This window comes from Pelodiscus sinensis, chromosome 3 (genome assembly GCF_049634645.1).
Source record: "Pelodiscus sinensis isolate JC-2024 chromosome 3, ASM4963464v1, whole genome shotgun sequence".
Classification (NCBI taxonomy): Eukaryota; Metazoa; Chordata; order Testudines; family Trionychidae; genus Pelodiscus; species Pelodiscus sinensis.
In genome coordinates, this window is record NC_134713.1 from 158,706,525 (window position 1) to 158,724,924 (window position 18,400).

General features: G+C 49.3%; 1 protein-coding gene across 3 annotated transcripts in view; it reads left to right on the top strand.

Moving 5' to 3' along the window:
* GALNT14 (polypeptide N-acetylgalactosaminyltransferase 14) overlaps window positions 1-18,400 on the top strand; it is a 206,386-nt gene that overhangs the window by 54,607 nt on the left and 133,379 nt on the right. The gene's annotated exons all lie outside the window — the stretch shown is intronic.

Here is an 18,400-nt window from a genome sequence, read left to right on the forward strand (position 1 = left end):
ATAGGAGAAACTAGGAGCTGACACAATTCCCTAAATTATGCCTGCTGTATCTTCTGTGCTGTCGGTTGTGTCCCTTCCAGACCTGGAGCCTAGTGAGCACTGCAGCAGCAGGTACCAACTGATCAAAGGTTTAGATCAATTCCTGCTGTCACAAGCATTTTACATCTAATTCCTTCTCTGGGAGAGCTCACAGCAGTGTGGGCTGGCAGCTGCTTGATACCTGCATTGTACAATACTCTAGCAGTGACTCAAGCCCTATTCTCAACATAGTCTATTGCTCCTGGATCTCTAGCACATGGGCCATGGAGACACCTGTCTCTTTGCAAAGTCAGGTCAAGCTGGCATTGCTCTATATGCTGGTGCTTTACTCTGCTATTTTTTCATTACAAGATAGAGGCAAACAAACAGTTATGTCTTTAGTAGCCATTCTAACTGGATCTCCATTTCCCTTCAATGCACCAAGGTCATTGGTGGAAGGGTTTGGACTTCCTTATCTATGTGGTTTAATGGGCTCCCACAAGTAGAGACCAGATTTTCCAAATTTGGCCCTAAAAAATGCAAAAGCCCTAGTTAGCCTGTCCAGTCATCTTCCCACTGCCATTGCAGGACACAGCCACACTGTGCAATTGCCTTTAAGTAACTTGGGGCGTGGGGAGGTGTCAGTAGGACTGAGAGTCTCCCAAGTGCTGTCAGCACAGCAGAAGTGCTGCTTTTATTCCAACCAGGGCCTGCTGGAATATAGAGGTATGGCACAGACCATGTCTCAGTGCTGTCATGTAAAGCCAGGTTAGTAAAAATGGCTGTTTACAAAGAGCACCTTTCCCTGATGTTCTTGCCACAGCCACTGAAAGAGCAGGGATCGGTGTGTGGAGAGTGCCTAGTGCCTTGTGGGCATTGTTCTACATCAATAATAATGGGGGAAACTGAGGCACAGAGGTCTGGAGACTTGCCTCAAGGTCAGTAGCCGAGCTGCAAATAGAGCCCAGGAGCCCTGAGCACGCTTCTCTAGTATTTTCTTTTTCTCCATGATGTGTGCATTGCTCTGCTTATGTACGCATTAGCTTTGCCCATGTCTGTGCCTGAGACCTTCTGCATGAGCAAAAGGCCTGGGGAAAAGGAAGGGACCTTTCTCAGCAAAGTCTAGAGTGGGCGCTAATTGTCCTCTTATATTGGATACTGTCAAGTATCTTTGTTATGAGCCACTTCTGAGGGGGAATTTAGGTGGATTGAATATATTGACTAATAAGAAACCCAGAGTTTCCTTGGCTGAGAGGGCAAGGCAAAGAGGAGCAAGCAGTGCTCTTTCAAATAATACACTGCTGGTGTCAATTGCCCCCTATTCCTGGCTGGGTTGGAAGGGCAGCCATCCAGGCATATGATAGCAGCAGTAGCTTTTAAAGCCAGGTAAATATCCCCATAGAAGCAATTACTGGATGTATTACTGCTGGCTGCACTGCTGTGAAAAGGCCACGTCGGGTCAAGGATGCAAAGTGTATTAACTTCAAGATCTCTTTCCCGAACTGCAGCTGGAGGGCTTCACAAGTGCAACTGAGAGTCTCTGCTTCCTTGTATGAGATTCTTCTCTGAGCAGTGCATTTTTCTTGGGATCTTTGCCTCTGCTGCCCAAACCGGGCTGGGTCGCATTACGATACCGTCCATCTCCCACTGTCCTGCTGAGACCAGAACATGCATCTCTGCAGGGACAGGCTTAGCCTCCTCCAACCCCAGAGCTACTGAACCTTTATTTATTCTCAAGCTTTGAGCTTAGCGAGGGAAGGAGCAAATCCTGGCTCGAGATTGAGGGCGCTGGGCTCCTAAATAGCAACGCGTCTTCTGTTCTTACCGACACGCTAGTGGGGAGGTTGGCTTGACCTTGATGGATCTGAAGTACCTCCATTCTGTCTTGAAAAGGCACAATCAGTGGGAAAGCGTCTGACAAAAACAAATAACAGCCTGGCTCACTGCACTGGGCTTTTCTCCTTCCACTGGCCGTGGGGACTCAGCTGTTTCCAAAGGTGCTTGACCTCGGGGGCGCCAAGGGGAAAGCCAGGCTGGCATGGGGGAGACAGCGCTGCCTTCCTGTCTCCAATTTCTGTGCCTTTTAATTGCTGCCAGCCTTCAGGGGAGAGAGACGCGGGCTTGCCTGCCTGCTGCTCGGTTGCCTTGCAGGAGTGCAGCAAGCCAGCTAAAGATGGCATTAAGCACTCGAATTCGGCAGTGGAGGAGCTGCCCGCGGTGTCCCGCTTAATGAGGCGCTCGACAGCAGCTGTGATGCACTCTGCCTTCTCCTGACACGTCCGGGAGCCCACCCAAGCAGGGCCGGCGTTGTGTTCCGAGCTGGCTCACAAAGTGGGAGGAGAGCGGAGAGGAGAATGTCAAGGAGAGCACTTGCTACATCAGAAGAATGGGGGGAGGGAGGAGAACAGCATTGCTTGTGCGAGGCTGTCGGTGAAGGTGGACAGGTGGCAAAGATAAACACGCAGACCAGTGAAACCGCTTTCAATCCAGGCTCATGGTGCCAATGGGACCATAGAAATCAAGGATCTGTCTCTGAGGCGAAATGTAAAAGTTCCATTTGTGCTTCTCACAGAAGCCTAGAGTCTGTGACCACCAATGCTTCCTCTCCCTCCCTTCTGCGCTTGCCCTAGACCCCATAGATGTGACTCCTAGACATCAGAGATGGGCGAGGCCTAGTGCAGCGTTTGTTCCCGATGTTCGTTAGTCTAGTGCAGGGGTCCCCAACCTGGGGTACATGTACCCCCAGGGGGTACGAGAAGCTTGTCAAGGGTGTACGGGGAATATTTGGTAAATAACTAGATTATCCTAATTGAAATATTCCAAAAGCAGTAGTGTTAGTGAAAAAAGTTGTGGATTCTAGAGTCTAGCTAGCTCTCAACCCCTGCTGTAGAGGTCTCTAGTTCTTATCTTTTGTTGTGGTCTAGGTGCGACTTCATGAGACAGTGAACCACGCAAGATGAGTGGGTTACACAGGCACAGACCTGTTCACAAGCCCTTGAAAGGCATGAAGCTGAAGGAGTGGATTGAGGTGGGCGGTGGGAGTAGCAAGGAGTAAGATATGACATTCTGCAAAGGGAAACTATATGTTGAGTATCAGGAAACATTTCTATGGGGGGACAGTGTGTGGAATAGTCTCCCAACAGATGGGTCTTTTGGAGCTCGACAGGAGAATGTACCGCAGGGAAGAATCACCCATGTGAGACTGAAGTAGGGGGAAAGAGACTATCAACTTAACAGGTCATCGTCAGCAGTGAAATGATCCCCCCCCCCCCACACACACACACGCATACACACCCTATTTCTTCCACAGCACTGCCTGGCTATTGATCTATGCAGAGCTGGGTAGCTTTTTCTCCAGTCAACAGCTTGCTTTATGTTGACCTCCTAAATATTCAGCTCATTACACAGTATCATGTATAAATAAAACAGAAGCAGGCAGAAGTGGTCTCCAGGAGGATATAATCGCCTGCCTTCTCTTTATAATTAAACAGGATTTGTCTCCGTGCGTCAGGCGAGCTCTGGGCTAATTTATTGTTTTAAAGAATTAAAGGCTGGGTGCTGGGCACTCGTGAGGGATTCTGAACGAAGCTGGGCCCAGGGTGCCTCCGGGATTCAAAACCTCCTTCTGAGATGAGGGACATTATGTGGTGGAGCGGGCAGGGAGAGGCATTGCAGTGATAGGGGAATTTGTGTCTGGGGATAGTTGTGTAGTGCAAGCATACAGGCAAACACGTTAGGAGCATTTGGATCTGGAGAGCTCATGCCTCAGTTTGAAATTGTTTAGCCAGACTGTGGAGAAACTGGGCCAAAGAGTGCTCTGGCTGTGTTGCCTTGGCTTTGGGCAGAGCGAGCAGAGAGCTGGGCTAAGGAGAGCTCCAGACAGGTAGGACATGGCTGCAGAGGATATGCTCTGCCCCTCCACCTCTTTCAGCACAAGAGGTGGAGGCCTGTATTTCAGTGCCTGCATTCTTAGGTTTTCACCCTGCTGTGCTGATGACTCAAAGCCTGTGTCTACACTGGCAGGTTCTTGTGCAAGAATGGCTGTTCTTCTGCAGAGCGTCCACACTGCCCGCCTGCTCTTGCACAAGAAGATTTACAGTAAAGCATGGTAAGAGAGGGATTCTTGCGCAAAAGCTACACTCTTTTCTAACAGGTGTAAGCACTCTTGCTCAGGAGCTCTTGCGCAAGAAGACAATGTGGATGCGGGGCAGGGGTTTCTTGGTCAAGAAAGCCCTATGACTAAAATGGCCATCAGAGCTTTCTTACGCAAGAGTGTCCACACTGTCATGGATGTTCTTGCGCAAAAGCACATGGCTGTGTGGACGTGTTCTTGTGCAAGAGTTCTTGCACAGGAACTCTTGCGCAAGAACCCATCAGTGTAGACATATCCAAAGGGTTTGTCTCCACTGCTCTCAGGAGAGGTGATTGCAAAATCTTTAAACAGCCCCACACTGGCTTACTTAAGAATAGCAGAGAAGCTGGCAGCACCGACTAGCTATCAAAACACAAGATGGTTGGGGACCTGCATACATACAAGATGGGAAGCGACTGTCTAGGAAGGAGCATGGCGGAAAGGGATCTAGGGGTCATAGTGGACCACAAGTTGAATATGAGTCAACAGTGTGATGCTGTTGCAAAAAAAGCAAATATGATTCTAGGTTGTATCAACAGGTGTGTTGTAAGCAAAACTCGTGAAGTCATTCTGCTGCTCTACTCTGCACTAGTTAGGCCTCAGCTGGAGTACTGTGTCCAGTTCTGGGCACCACATTTCAAGAAAGATGTGGAGAAATTGGAAAGGGTACAGAGAAGAGCGACAAGAATGATTAAAGGGCTAGAGAACATGACCTATGAAGCCAGGCTTCATGAACTGGGCTTGTTTAGTTTGGAAAAAAGAAGATTAAGGGGGGACATGATAGCGGTTTTCAAATATCTAAAAGGATGTCACAAGGAGGAAGGAGAAAATTTGTTCCTCTTGGTTTCTGAGGACAGGACAAGGAGTAATGGGCTTGAAGTGCAGCAAGGGAGGTTCCTAACTGTCAGGGTGGTCAAATATTGGAATAAATTGCCAAGGGAGGTGGTGGAATCTCCCTCTCTGGAGATATTTAAGAACAGGTTAGATAGACATCTGTCAGGGATGGTGTAGACGGAGCTTGGTCCTGCCTTGAGGGCGGGGGCTGGACTTGATGACCTCTTGAGGTCCCTTCCAGTCCTATGATTCTATGTGTACTCTGGTGCTAGGCTGTGCAGCTGCATTGCAAGGAGATATACCCATAATGGGTATTATTATTTATACCGTGCCTTTTGGAAACCTTAAGCATGTCCCATTAATATTATCCACCTACTTACGGATCAACTCAATCTCTGAGATTTCAGCCCTGAGATCAGGGCAGTTACAAGAGGCTTCTCTAGGTCTTGGAGGAAGTCAGCTCTAGGCCCCTCAGAAAGGGCAGGACTGTGGGGCGGGAGGGGGAGGGGGAGACAGCGTCTCTGAGCCAGCCCTTCAGCGGTGCTGGGGCCATAGGGATGGGTCCATGCTGCTCAGAGCTCTGGTGGTGATTTAAAGGGCCCAGAGCTCCAGCTGCTGCTGTTGCTGAGGCCCTTTTAAATTATTAGGCCCCTGGGCAGCTGCCTCTTTGTCATACCCTCCCCTAACCCTTCCCCTGTTGGCATCCCTGCCTGGGATGGAATATGGCAGCCATTGTATGGTGTAACAACTATTCCACTCTCAGGGAGCAAAGGAGAATACTATGTCTCACTGAAACTCAGGTGAGGGAAGGAGAAATTGTAAGTATGCGGAATAGGACTAGATCCTGGCTAGGACACCGGGCCCGATCGTTCTGTTGTCTTCAGTGCCTACAACCTTCATTGTAATCAGGCCATTTTCTCCCCTTCTAGTCTTTCAGAGAGGGGAATCTAGCAATGCATTTTTGCCATGCCCTCTGATCCTGCTGATCAGGCATGTCAAACTGGTGTTTGGAGGGCCGCATGCAGCCTGATCAACATTTTGTGCCCCCCCCCCCCAAACATTTTTATTAAAGAATGAAGTGTGGCCCGTTGGCCACTCAGAGCATATGTCCGAGTGCCTGCTTGCGGCTGGCTGGGCTGCTCTGTGCACGCGCTCATGGCCGGCTGCTGTGCTCATGCTGCCTCAGCACCTCAGGTGGCAACGTCAACTCCGGGACCCAGGTATTAGGTTGGAGGGGGGGAGTCTGGGAGAGCCTGACTCTGGGGGAGGGGAGAGGCATTAGGTTGCGGAGGGGGCGGGGCTGGCTCTGGGGGAGTAGATTGGGTTAGAACAGGGGTATGTGAGTACCTGACTCCGGAGGAAGAGGAAGGGAATATTTTGTTGATATATTGTTTTTTATTTATTCATTCCCAAATAAAATCACAAAATGTATATTAATCAATAAATGTCAATTTTTTGCAATTGCATGAATAATATCTTTATGCAAAATCTCAAACTTACAAAATATCTGAAATTTTCAGACGCCTGTCCTATTTGATTAACCATGGTCTATACTTGTTTTCATTTCAACAAAACAAGTTATGTATCATACAAAATTTAAAAGTACCTTAAATTTATATTTAAATTAAAAATTACGTAAAATTAATTTAAAAATTATGTAATATGAGCAAATAACAGTTTTACACATCAGATTATTGTAATATACCTAATATTATACCTAAAACATAATCTATAAATAAAAAGAAGTTACTCACCCTGTGCAGTAACGATTGTTCTTCTTCGAGCAGTGTCCCGTGGGTGCTCCACTGTAGGTGTCGGCTTGTCCCGGCGCCGCAGATCGGAGATCTTTCTAGCCGTAGTCTGCCGGACCACGCATGCGTGAAGTACGGCTCGTGGCTTTTCACGCCGTTTGAGCAGCGCTGGTCCGGCTCCCGCCAGTTCCTCTTGACCGTCCTTGGCCACGGACGGAATATCGTCTCTCTGGTGACCACTGTTTCCTACAGAGACAGAGAGACTTTATATGTTATTGTATATAGTTCCTATATAGAGTTCCAAGTTATAGTTTATCCTAGTCGTTAGTCAAAAAAAAACAAACCAGTTTTTCTTCAATAGTTAATTAGTTATCCCAATGCCGGGCTTTAAGAAATGTAGCGAATGCCACGAGGCAATGCCTGCCTCTGATGGCCACGCTTTATGTATTAGGTGCCTCGGGGAAGGACATATTCCCCAAAAAATGTCCCCACTGCTCCAAACTAACTGCTAGAGCTAGACGAGACAGAGACATGCGCCTAAAAGTCCTTCTGTTCGACAAAGGCCTACAACCGGACGTCCAACAGTCAAAAGGACATTCGGAACAATCCAAGAAACTTAAAAGAAAACCGTCTCCGACACGATCCCTCCCACCCTCAAGATCGGCAGACGATCAACCAGGAACGTCAACAGCACCGCCCGCGAAAGTAGCGAGGCTGCCGAAAGACAGCCGGAGTAAGTCGGCCCCGAGCCCTTCTATATCGGGCTCGACCATATCAGCCGTTCTCTCGGTCTCTAGGCCGCCTACGGCTCCGAGAACCGCTCCCGGCACCGAGCGTCCCCCGGCACCGGTCTGCTCCCCGGCGCCGAGACGTAGCCACTCCCCGGCACCGAGACGCAGCCCGGCACCGAGCAGCCCAGCACCAAGCCGTAGCCGGGCACTGAGCCGTAGCCGCTCACCGGCACCGAGGGCCCCGGCACTGAGGCGTTCTCCCGCACCGAGACGTTCTCAGGAGCGTAGCCGCTCTCCGGCACCGAGCCGCTTCCCAGCGCCGAGATGATCACCGGAACCTACGGGCTCACCTGCACCGGAACAGCCACCGACGCTGAAGACCGCAACCAAACGGTCAGCGGAAGTTAGCCACCCTTCAAGGCATGCGGCTCCATCGGCACCGAAGCGTCCACCGCCTCCCACCAAACAACGGGAGTCACAACGACCTTCGGCACCGAGACACTCCTCGACGTCGACCGCGCCGGCACCGAGTCGCCCTTTGGCACCGAAAGACCCGTCTCAGCACAGACGTTCACCGACGATGCGACGGCCTTCTCCTCTCCATACATCTCGGGAGCGCAGTCAATCACCGGTGCCGAGTCGGTCAGCAACGCTGACGGGGCCCACCTCGGCACGGATTCCCCCAATGCCAGTAGAAGTGATTCCGCATTCAGTTATCTCTACCCCGGCATCTTCTCCACCGGAGCATTTACTAGCCCCAACGGCCCACGCAACCAGGTGCTTATCTTCTCGCCACCCGCATCTCCGTGGTCTGCTGGGAAGAGGGGGGGTGGCGCAGCTAGTGCGCCCCCCCCAGCAGACCAGGCTTTTCTCGCTGCTGGTCAGTTTCAGCAGCGGCTGAATCAGGACGCTTGGGGTAGAGCAGCTTGGGGGCTGCCGGACTGGTCCCACAGCGCCGAGGTGCGGCGCTACTGGACTAACCCAGCAGCACCCCAGCTGCTCTGCCCCAGGCGTCCCCAATTCAGCCGCTGCTGAAACTGACCAGCAGCTGACTACAGGAAGCCTGAGGCAGAGCTGCTTTGCCCCGGGCTTCCTGGAATCAGCTGCTGATCAGTTTCAGCAGCAGCTGACTTGGGGACACCTGGGTTAGAGCAGCTGGGGTGCTGCCGGGTTGGTCCCGCCGCGCCAAGGGTCGACGCTACGAGACCAACCCAGCAGCACTCCAGCTGCTCTGCCCCCGGCATGTCTGATTCAGCCGCCGCTGGTCAGTTTCAACAGCGGCTGAATCTGGACACCTGGGACCTCAGCGCTGCGGGGACCAACCTGGCAGCACCCCAGCTGCTCTACCCCAGGTGTCCCCAAGTCAGCTGCTGCTGAAACTGATCAGCGGCTGATTCCAGGAAGCCCGGGGCAAAGCAGCTGTGCCTCGGGCTTCCTGTAGTCAGCTGCTGGTCAGTTTCAGCAGCGGCTGAATCGGGGACACCTGGGGTACAATATGTACCAGTTCCGAATTACATACAAATTCAACTTAAGAACAAACCTACAGTCCCTATCTTGTACGTAACCCGGGGACTGCCTGTACTCTAGAAGGCGGCTGAGACAAATGGAGAAGGAGGGTGAGACATACCAAATCATTCCACCGGGAGAGAATTGCATGAGGCTGGGTGTGGAAGGAAGAAACTGAGGGGAGGGGAGGAGTGAGGATAGAGAGGGGAGGAAGTTATTGCCTCAGGCCATATGTAAGGGACAGGTTCCCTGAGGAACCCAAACAGACCTCCCTGCTCTGCTGATACAATGGCAGCCGATGTACAAACTTTTGGGATTTACCTTCTTTGGTAAATACTCGTATCTCTGGGAGTATGTAATGGTCATTAGCAAGATAAAAGCATGATAATGGAATGCTCCAAGTTTCTCCAGCTGCAGGACAGACTCTGTAGGGAAGCATGTTGCTTTAATTAGCCAGGAGTAGGAATACTCTGTTTTAAAAGGGGCTTTCCCCCCACTGTCATGGGCAAGATCAATTTCTGATTTGCAGCTCCTCTGGCATAAATGGGGAAAAAATCAGAGATGCCCACTGTCTTCTGGGAGTGTGGGGGGAGAGAGGCTTGTGTATGGTGCTGGAGAGGTCCCCAGCAGGCCTTAGGGCACTGTTCATTCCACTCGGATCATGTGTTGAGGGCTTTTGCTCCGTCACACTTGCTAAGGCGAGGCTGCGAGTCACATTGGGATGAGGCCTGCTACCTAAAGAGAAGCACCGCACAGCCCACAAAACCAACAAACAAATCCACTTTCGCCCCTCCCCACCAATAAAGTCCCAGCAGGGTCCGAAGATTGGTCACTTTAAAGGCAAATGATAACGTGGAAGCTGCCAAAAACTCATTCGGAGCAGACCTCTGATGGGATGTTTAACATGCCCATGTGGTGAAAGGGTTAATATGGGCCTGAGAGACCAGTTAACCAACCTGCTGGCATCTGAAGAAAGTGTAGAAATAAAGCCCAGCTGGGGCAGAGCAGGGCTTGTTTCCCTAAGGAGCCGGTTGGAGAGGAGAGATGGAGATTTCCCTTTCTTGGGAAGCCACCTGAAAGAAGGTGAGCAGAACAGTTGACACAGGCTATGCTAGGGGGTGAAAGCCTGCCCAGTGCTAAGAGCTCAGAGAAGCTCTAACCAGACTGAATGCTGGAGCATGTTAGGTGTGGAGCTGCGGGGTTTGCTAGAGAACAGAGGGTTATGGTTGGATAGGAGGATCATGCAGAGCAACAGAGATATGCCTGTAGTGAGGTGCCTGCCTGCTGGGCTGAAGGTTTTGCCTTTGGGTGAAGGACACAGTGGTCCAACAAGGGGCAGGACTTTATGGGATCTGGGTGGAGGGCCAGGATGCTATGGCTACAGGAGGCCAAAAGATAGTTCGAGAGGGCGGGGAGAGAGGAAACTAAATTTGCTGCAGCACCACAGCCTGCCCAAGAGGAGAAGGGTGTCAGCTGAGGTGCCCACTTTGCCACAAGAAGAAATTCAACAAAAAGGAGCAACCCCTGATCTTTATTCTGTGAATGGCTTGATTCTGTCCAGTTCCTTGTACATTGTTGGTGCCCCCACTGAATGACCACTCCAGCAGGCAGCCCCAGTACAGAGGCTAGTGACTGGTGCTCTGATGTATGCAGCAAAGTACTTAAGCCTGTGCTTAACTTAAAGCACATGGGCAGCAATGTCAGGGGGATTCTTCAAGTGCCTAGCATTTAAGGCTGCACTTAAGAGCTTTGTGGGGTCAAGGCCTACAATGATCTGTGGAGACAGAGGTACCATCTCTCATAATCTGGATTCGGGTGGAGACGCATTGCTGAGACATGGAAAGTCTCCGGAGAAGAATGGCCTTCTGGTAAAGGCACTTGAGTGCATCACTGGAGATGAGTGGCATTGCACACACCCTGTGCAACCTCAGTCAGTTTGCATAGTCTCTCTTTCTGGCTCAGCTTCCCATCCATTAAATGGGGATAACACGTGTTTTCTCCCACTCTCTCTGGTCTACTTAGACTATGAACGCCTCGGGGAAAGGATTATCTCTGCTAGGTGTATGTACTGCACTCATGGGGGCCCTGATCTCAACTGTGGCTTATGGATACCCACACAATACGTGTAACAGCCTTTCTGAGCCACACAGAGGAGTTCAGGCTGTGACGCTGGCCTGTTTTGCTACCTCTCGATGTAGAATTTCCCCTCAGCATCTCTCCCTACCACACTGGAAGACCCTCTCAGCCCACCTCAGGTTAAGTGTGCTGTGTTGGGGAAGTATCTGATCTGTCAAGCTTGCTGGTTTCCCCCGCTGCTCCAGCCTGCCCCTGCTGTGGTTGTGTTCCTTCCTAAGAGCACATGCTGGCACCTGAGGAGAAGGTGGGATGAGCTTTCCTCTGTTTGGAGTGATATAATCCTTTCAGCTGGCATTAGTGCCTCGGATGGTCACAGCTTTCTAATTGAGCCTCCCCCAGAGCTGCCGTAGATATTTAAATCTTGTTTGTATAATGCCTGGTTACAATTCCTGCTGAGAGATTACTGTCCGCCTCCAGTACCCCTGAATGGAAACAAACAGCTTCAAGCCATCCAAAAACAGGGAAGAGAGTGACTGCCCTTCCAGTGAGCACAAACACCTCAGGGCATCTGAGTCCCCAGAGGGGATCTGTGCCAAATGGCCAGGAGTTCTTGGGTGATTGCTGATGCCGTTGCACTGTTGATATATGAATGTATTAATTCTGTGATGCCTCACTCATGGCAAATAGATGTTAGCAGCACAGGGTAGACTACCCCATGGGAGCATTATAAAGGCACATAGCACCCTGTGTGTGTATTAGAAACACATGATACTGTATACTCCAGAGGCCATTGCTTTAGCAGCACCCAGTGGCTATGTCTACACTCGCGGCTTCTTGCGCGAGTAATATGCAAATGAGGCTAAGCGTGGAATATTGCTGAGCTTCATTTGCATACCTAATGAGACACCATTTTTTTCCGAAGAGGCTCTTGCGCAATAAGGAGAGTCTACACTGCCCCTTCTTGCGCAAGAAAAACCCTCTTGCGCAATGCCGTTCTTCCTGATATGTAATAGGCAGGGCTCGCCGAACTGTGGTGAGCCCCGCTCGCCAGCCGCACTGTCCAGCGATCTGCACATGTGCAGATCGTTCTGCGCATGTGCAGATCTCCTGAACTCAGCTCTTCCGGGTTGCAATCTACTCGCCACAGGCGAGTAGATTGCATTATTTGTCGAGCCCTGGTAGTAGGTGTAGCGGCATTGCGCAAGAGGGTTTTCTTGTGCTAGAAGGGGCAGTGTAGACGCTCCTTCTTGCGCAAGAGCCTCTTCTGAAAAAAATGGAGGCTCATTAGGTATGCAAATGAGGCTCATTGATATTCCACACTTGGCCTAATTTGCATATTACCCGTGCAAGAATCCGCGAATGTAGACATAGCCAGTATGAATCAGGCTGGTCTTTGCAAAGGAGCTTTACCCCATTCCATCTCACCTTTGCAAGGCCTGGCACAATCAGGTTTTTTCAAGCCTGTTTAGTTCCTGTGATCACGTTTCTCCACCTTTGTGACAAGGTTCTCTGCTCTGATTGGTTGGCTGAGCTTTATGGCTCTCTCCTGGCCCATCTCGTAAAGTCATTGGCCAAGAGAAAGTGTGACTCTGTAGCTCAGTGGCTAGAGGGGAAAGAGTTGAGTTTGGAGCCCTCTGTGCCACTTGAGCACCATTCCTAGGGTGGGGTGACATACCCAGCACTGCCTTTCCCGGAACCTGCTGGCTGTGATGGGACCATTTCCCAATCCCACCGATCTTCAGGCTGCCAGAGAATACTTCTGCTCAGTTTCTAACCCCTGGGTGTGAAACACTGAGAGTAGGGAAATCTTCCTGAGCAGGGATCTGCCTGGAACCTTTCACCATGTTGCTTCCCCTTCATCTTGGGACCAGTATCAAATATACTTGGTTAGGGGGCCATCTTGCTGCACTGGGCTATGGTGTCCTGTTGCAGATACTCCTCCTCCAGTGTATGTTCACAGCCCTTGTTGTCTGGAGCCATAGGCCTTGACTCAGCTGCCCAGATATTAGGGTGTGATGCCGCAGCGGCTTTCTCTGATGAATGGCAGGCGAGACAGGCCACGAGGTAGCTGGTTCTTGATTCCCATCTTTGTTCTGGAGACATGGAATGGGCAGGAGGCATAGAGCTGGAAAAACCTGGGCCAGATTCCTGCTGCCTCAGAGTACCAGTGTCATCCTTCTTCCCCTGCTGCCATCTTCCCTGCAAGCCTGCTTGTCCTTGTCTCTCCCGTTTCTAATGCTCTGATACTAGAGTGATGGGGCATCAGACTTCTCCCTGCGTGGGTCTGTCTATGAAACCCCTTCAGACTTTCTCTTCTGCCAGCACCCAAAGGTGTGGGGGTGTAAGAGTGCTGCAATATGTCACTGAGTGGTCACCACTAGTACCCTGTAATGGACAATTTGCCAACTCTCTCTGCCACCATGGGTGAAAATGTCTTGCTGACCATGAGAATTAGCCCAGTGCTCTGTGTGGTGACTAAAAATGGTTCCTGTATAACAGCTGCCTGGTGTCAAACTTGAAACGAGCCTACTAGTCTCAGTTCAGTGTTTGGTGGTCGGATGTCAGAACTGCCAACACAGTTAACCTTACAGAGTCCTCTCCGTGCCAGCACTGTGTGAGCCATGGAAACTGGTGTCCCCTTTCAATCCTAGGAGATGCATGTGGCTCAGAGGTTAAGTATGTTAGATCAGTGGTTCTGAACCAGGGGGTACATGTTCCTTTGGGGGGTATGAAGCAGTCATCTAGGGGGTACATCCACTCATCTAGATATTTGCCTAGTTTTATAACTGGCTACATAAAAAGTACTAGTGAAGTCCATGCACGCTAACAATGACTGGTTTATACGGAGGTAGAGTATACTAGCCACTGAAATGCAAGTACATTTATATTCCAATTGATTTATTTTATAATTATATGGTAAAACAGAGACAGCCATTTTTTCAGTCATGGTGTGCTGCGATGCTTCTGAATCTTTGTCTGATTTCTGTAGGCAAGCAGTTTTTAAGAGAGGTGAAACTTGGGGATATGCAAGACAAATCAGCCTCCTTGAATGGGGTGCACTAGGCTGGAAAGGTTGCAAGCGCCTATGTTAGAGGGACAACTCTACCTACAGCTATCCTTACTGTGTCTTTTCTCTTGATTAATAGAGGATATTGATCCAGTGCCTGTCACTGACATGAACAACGTTTGGGGGTGTGTAAATGCAATCTTCATCTTCAGATGAGACCTGGGAAAAGGCAGCGTGAGAAAGGCAAAGCAAGAGGTGATGGGGGATGGGCTGTCTCTCTTTCTGTGGCAACAAGGCATGGGAGGGAAGGCTGGGGAGTGTGAACCTGCTTTCCTGTTGCTCAGACAGTTATACAGTGTGATGCATTTCTTTTACCTCAGAATTAGTTTTTTTTTCTAAATTAAGAAAAGGTGTTTTCTTTCCTAGATACTCCTAGCAGAAGCTGAATTTTAATACTCTTTATAGGTGACAGGCAACGTATTTTGCAGAGAGCTGGCATTCATGCTGCAACTGGCAGTGTGTTGACATTTGTCTAAGACTGGTGAATAGAATGCGCTGTGCCAAATAGAGAGGTTCCTTTATCTTTCTTAATTTCATTCACATCATACTGGAAACTTTTTTAGGGTTATGTTTCGGAACACTTTCCCCAGAATAGGTATTTATAATTGCTGCAATGCACATTGTGCATCGTGTATGAAACTCCTGGCTGCCTACAGGTAGGGAACATCATCAGCTGTTAAATTAAATGTTAGAACTCGGGACCCTCTTTTCCTAGAACACAGACTGTTGTTGCACAAGTTCCCAGAGAATTCCCATTAGCATTAGTGCTTTGTCTACTCCTCACACGACTGCTACTATTCCACAACTTAATGGCATGTACTTTGTGCGGGTCTCATTCCACCCTGAAGAAGGCAGTGGTGTGCACACTTGCAGAAGCTCTGGTTACAGCCGGAATTCAGGTCTAACTCTCCAGCCATGCTCTTCAATGCCTTTCTAACACCACTTGGTCTCGTTGTCTCTAATCTGTGATCTAAAGCTGCGTTGTGGCTGCGATCTGCAAACATATAATGGGTGGATTGTGTGGATGGTGTACATCCTAGGGATAGCGTATGGGGAAGAAATGCAATGAGAACCCCAGTACAACATGGGGGTTAGATGTGCCAGTAAGGGCAGTGGAAGGGGAAAAAACCCAGGGTGCATATCTATTAATGTTACAAGTGGCTAATGTGGGATGCAGCACCATTCAGGTTTGACCCATCTCTCCCTCTGTAGAGCTAGAAGAGCAGAGGGAGCGGATGTGAGTGACATTGTGATCCCATGCACCAAGTTGTAATGCCATTTGATTTGGGGGAAATGGGTCTAACTGCTGTTTGACTAAGACAAAAGGATTAGGGGTTCAAAGCAGGATAGCCTGGGGGTTGGCGGGTGGTCTGAGAGTGTGCAATAGGGAATGGAGGCCCTACCTCATGGCTATCAGGGAGAGAATTGAAAACCTTTAATCTACAGCAGGTGTCTACCCTCATGGCAGGCGTGGTCAAGAAGTACAGCCAAGGGGGAAAGAACCAGAGCAGAGCTGAGGTCTGTGGCTTCTTTAGAAACTATAAAAAGGAATGTAGTGAGAGTCCTTTTCTCTCTCTGAGTTTGGACAGATCTTAGGGTCTGACTCACCCTGGGATAAGAAAACACCTGCCTTTGTTGTTTCTGGGTTGGATGCATCCCATTGGCCTTAGGTATTGGAGTAGCTCTCTGTAAACAAAACTTGGTGTGGTTCTCCTGCCTTGGATCTCCTCAAATAGTGTCCCTAGGCATGTGATGGAAAAACACCCCCAAAACTGCTCCTGCAGTTGATCTCTAAGTATGCATTGTTTTGTCACCACTCCCACGCTGATCTGTGGTTTTCACCTGCCTTTAAAAAGGGCTTGGCTGTCCCTTGAGACCTATTTAAAACAAGAGTTGGCCTGTATTCCAGGGTGAAATGTATGTCCTTTCTCTCCTTAATTAAATCTTTGGTTGCCCTAAATGTAGTTGCAGTTTGTAGATACGGCCTCTTGGCGAAATGGTCTTTTCTGAGTTAAGCTAAGAAAGGTTGGATGGCAGAACTCCAAGCAAAACCCAGGGAGTGCTGTTGATTCAGTCCCTGAGCTTTGTTTATGCTTTTCCCAACCTGTTTCTGTGAAGGCTGGCAGAGCTGCACTTGCAAACAAAAGGGGATTGTTGGTTGAATGGAACTAGTCTCTAGGAAACTGGCTCTCGTGGCCCTGGGGCTGATTATACAAGCAGAATGGCCCAGCACAGCTCATTATGGCTCTCGGCACCTTTCTGGGCAAGGGACTGGCAGGTGCAGGCAGGGGAATGTGCATCAACTCAGCCCCCAGTGCTGCATGGAGAAACACAATGGGCTACACACAGGGGCAGGTTGGGTGACTTGAATCAGACTCTCCTGCAGCACCATTGATCATTGCATGCAGCATCATATTGCATAAAGCCCAGCACCGGGCGAGGCATCTTGAACCAGCTCTGGTCATTATCCATGTGGCACCATGCTAGGTAACATGCTCTTGTAAGTGCCTCCTTAAGCCTTTCCAGCAAACAAAGCGAGAGGGTCCCGACCTGCCACTTACTGCACCTGTTTCTGAAGCAATTTCTACCTTATGATGTGAGTGTGTGAATGCTGTGGAGTGGTGTCAGGTTCACTTATGTGCCATGGATGGAAAAGCTGTGGATATCTGCCTTCAGCCTGAGCTTTCCAAGGGAAACTGAAGAACCTACAGCTGTATCAGTTTGAGCCACTCACTCTCTGTTCCTGCTCCAGCAATCCCGGCTGCACTGTAATCACACAATTATTATGCCATTAAAATGTCATATTCATAGAAATCCACATAAACAAAGCATTAACAATCTCTGGAAAATTGTAGTCTTTACTGCTAATGACCTGCTCTCTTTACGCACCCTCCCCCCGTTCTTTTCTGAGCCTTGATTTAAGAGGCAGACAAGGAAGTGCATCTCTGTGCTTAGACTCTCAATTTTTAATGTACTGTCAAAGCGAGAGAACTTCTTTCTCTCTTTCTCTTCCCCCCTCCCCTTCTCTCTCTAATAAGGCTACAGCCTACAGGTGGCTTGGAGGAGGCCACTTAGCAAGCTGGTAAAGAAGGAAGAGACTGTTTAGAGTGTGTTCTCAGTTGGGAAAGTGTCAAATATCTGGTGTAATAAGATAGATTCCCACTGAATTGAATTTTGTCTCTAGCCTGCCTGCAGAAGTTGAAATAAGGCCAGGCATTTTCTATTCTCCTTGTAATATGCCCATTGGGACAACAGCTCAGGTTTTAATTGGAGAAAGCAGGAGCAGGTCAGTGAGTGGGAGAATATGTTCATGAGATGCAGTTCATCCCTGATATAACTCCACTGACAAGGATGAACTCGGCCAAGTCTCTTTAGAGCACACACAGGTTTTCTCCTGCTCCCACCCCTAGTCCCATGTCCTTATAGTTGATTCCTAGGTGTGTTTATTTCTGATGAGTTCTGCTTCTGTGTGTCAGCTGGTCACATTCTGATGCTTTTATGTGAGGATCAATGTTTCCTCTCAGCTTTTCCATCCATGTGAAGATTTTTTCCATTCATGTGCAGAATGAATTTTTTTATGTGCACCAAGGAATGTATTAATGTGCAAAAACCCTAGCTGGGGGTGCTCCGCTAATCAGCTGGGTGACATTTGAATGTCTCCTGAGTGGCTTGCACAAGTGCACAGCTTACAGGGAACACTGGTGAGGACCGATCAAATGACTTTTGAACTAGCTTTTTGTTTGTGTGGGATCCACTAGACAGCAAACATGTTCATTTCTGACAATGCAGCGAAAGAACTTTGCCTTCCCGGCTGAACAGGAAAAGTTACTTGTAGGCAAGTATTGAGGTTGAAAAATCTTGAAAGAGCCTCTTTCAAAGTTTTCCAGATCCAGGTCTGTCAGTCCAAGTGTAGTGAAGCATTAGAACTCACTCATATTTTAAATGACAGTCTTGAATCCTGAAGGATCCTAAGGCACTTTTGACAGTTTTGCTCAAGTGGTCTGAACATGGATTGGCAGCTGGGAATTGTATTAGGCTTTTATCCTCTTATGTGACCCAGCTATTAAAGGGGGACAAAGATGCATACCCAACCAGTGTGGGTTCCAGTGCCCTTGGAAACACCACCCACAGCCCAAGATTCACCCACTTCAACTGTTGAAAGTGTTGGCACTTATGGTCAAGTCTTCATAACAATAATCCAAAGCTCACTGCAGTCAATTGAAAGACTTTGGAAAAAAAACAACCCCACCTCTGGTCATCTGAAGAAGTGGGCTGTGCACACGAA